The sequence below is a fragment of the Rhineura floridana genome, chromosome 13 (genome assembly GCF_030035675.1).
Source record: "Rhineura floridana isolate rRhiFlo1 chromosome 13, rRhiFlo1.hap2, whole genome shotgun sequence".
Classification (NCBI taxonomy): domain Eukaryota; kingdom Metazoa; phylum Chordata; class Lepidosauria; order Squamata; family Rhineuridae; genus Rhineura; species Rhineura floridana.
This window is the reverse complement of record NC_084492.1, coordinates 20,045,966-20,048,948: the sequence shown is the minus strand read 5'-3', so window position 1 is coordinate 20,048,948 and position 2,983 is coordinate 20,045,966.

Below are 2,983 nucleotides of genomic sequence, written 5' to 3'. Positions count from 1 at the left end.
AAAGGGATGATTCATAACCCATGGGTCAGTTTGAGCTCTCTCTCCTTTGTTGCCCAATATTCATAGGATGAAGCCTAAGTTCTGAAAATGTGGACACTAGCCCTATTGCAATTCTTAGGTTATTTAAAATCAAGGCAGCCACTTTCCTTTGCAAACACACACACACACACACACACACAGAGGGGGGGAGTATAATGTATTTACCAATGAAGTGTTCCTTTCAAGTTAGGATCTCTCCTTTGATCAAAAGCATCCAGCCTCCCATGTGTCTCTCAAGAACAGACAGTTGTTCTACAGCAGCAATGTATTTTTAAATATTTCAGACGGTGAAAATGACAATTACATGAGGCAGCTTGGCAAGAAGGCACAAGATAAGACAATAAGAGCTCTGAGTTGCAGGCAAAGTCTCCAGAGCAGACATTAAATCAAGAAGAGGTAGCAGCATGTTATCCATGCTGGAGCTCCCTTACCTGTTGTTAATTAAAACACTGATAAAGGAGCTCTGCCAACATTAATATCATGAAAAGTGAAACCTGTTTTAAAAGGTTCCTGATGAAAATGCACGTAATCACTATTGCAAAGGGGGAGAGGATTTGAGTTCCTGAATTCAGCAAGTTTGTTTTAAAATGTATGTGCATATTCTGTGCCTGCGTTGCTTGCAATTGCAAGCAGCTGCTGTCTACTTATACATGTTACTCATGGGGCTTGAGAATCTGAAGTTACTTTATAATGCATTTCGGCCATTGGTCCATCAATGCCAATATTCTCTACACCAGGGGTATCCAGTGTGGTAGCCTCCCGATAATCCCTGACCTTTGGCCTTTGCTGGCTGGATCTGATGGGAGCCGTAGTCCACAAAGTCTGGAGGACACCATGTTAGCTAGCTCTGTTGTACACTGACTGGCAGTTGCTCCTTCAGGGTCTTTCCCAGGATTAGGTAGGCCATGGGAGCCTACAGCTCTCCAGATATTTAATCTGGAATTTCTGCCTGCAAAACATCCTTCCAAGGGACTAGAGTTACATATTCATTCATTCAGCTTTTAGATGTCACATTTCAAAGACTCAAGATGTACAACAAATTCAGTGCATAAAATCCCAATTCCACCCCAAAGACACCTTGAATTTCTAGGAGATGCTGAGGTCTAGGCTCTGATGACTCTCCAGAATTTATGCCAATTTGTGCAAATTTACTACAATATCCTCAGTACATCCCCATATGTACAGGAAGGCCCATGGTGAGTTAATCCCTCATTACAAGGGTGCATTACACAGGTTACTGTGTTACATAAGTGACATTCAGACAACAGAATCCCCTTGCAAAAGGGAAAAGGTCATGCCCAGTGGCCGTACATAGGTTTGGTGCACATGAGGAGGGATCTGTGTGCATGCTAACATATGAGCATAGAGGTCCTCCACACATGGGGATTCTTGGCTCAGTCTGGATTCCTCCCTCATGTGGAACAGACCTATGTAAACACATAGAGACCCTTCTCACGTGCATCCAATGTGCAGGCATGGAGTGTGTGGCTGCCAGACACATTGGCAATTTATGCTACTTTCCAAGACCCCTCAGCCACTCTTTGATTATTGCTGGAAGATTGCAGTCTTAATGCAACCTTAATTGCTGCTGCAGGATATAGTCTTAATGTACTTTTAAACTTTATTTAAAATAAAAGTTTGTAAAACATGGGATGGGCAATAGAGGAAATATAAAGAAATGTGACATATACATTGATAAAGTAACCACCATTTTTTTTTTAAAAAACCCATAATATATGAAAATAGAAACTCAAAAAAGAATAAAAACAAGCTATATATCCTGTTTTTTTAATATAAAAAGAGTAAAATCAATTAGGCATGATGAAAATTTAGAAATATTTATTTCAGGCATTTATATGCCACTTCCGCATTAGCATTTCGAAGAATAAGATATAAGGGGAAGACTGAGTAATGTGTGTATGTTTAGGTGTAAGAAGGTTACAGTAACATTCAAAAATCAAATTGTAATGTTAGAAATAAGTGAATATCTTTTCATCCTATCCATGCAGGATACTACGAGGATGCAAATTAAAATCAAGAACAAGTGCCTGACCTTATTTTTTCCTCCTCCCTTTTCCTTTTGTGTCATGTCTTTTAGATTGTAAGCCTGAATGCAGCAACTGTCTTTTCTTTTAAGACTACTTTTATATTCTGTGATGTAATATTAGACTCTGGATTTACAGAGCAATCCAACTCATGGAAAGCTGGCAGAAGGGGGGCTGGTAGGGAAGGAATCAGAGGGAAGGTCCATGGCATCCATTTCACATTCAGGAGCTGCTGGGCTGGCTGAATGCAGGCTCAGCTGGGAGCTGTGTGCAGGGACCGGAAAGTAAAATCTGGCTCTCATGAACCGGGGAGGAAACACTCTCCATAAAGTTCCATTGTAATTGTTTTCTTAAACTGACCTTTTCCCCAGCATAACTTTGGCCCAGATGGGACTTGCAGTAGCGCTCCAAACATGAGTTGGATTTTGCCTAACCCCCCCATCACTCCTCCAATAGGCCCCTGGAAAGCCCCCCTCTTTGAGCCTTCTGCCAGCTTCCATCGGCACCCCTTCTGCCAGGCTGGGCTTCCCTGGTGGACCCCTGCCTGAGCCGACAGGGTCCTGGCTCCACCACAGCTGGGCCAGGGTGGAAAGCTTCTGCCAGTGGAGCTCAGACAAGGGTCTGCCATATCCAACTCCCCTCAGCCCAGCGTAAATACAAATTGGATTGCACCCTTAATGGCATTATGGGGACCCATTTTTAGATGGTAATATGTAGCACTTCATTTATTTCAAAACATGAGATATTTAATATGCCTTAAATCTCTGAAGTATATCACCTTAATGTTTTGCTTTTCAGAAATGTCTTTCATCTAATTGCATTCATTGTGCATGTAGAATAATACAGTACTAAAATGTAATAGAAAAATAAAATGTGATAAGGCACCCCTGTAGTCGTTG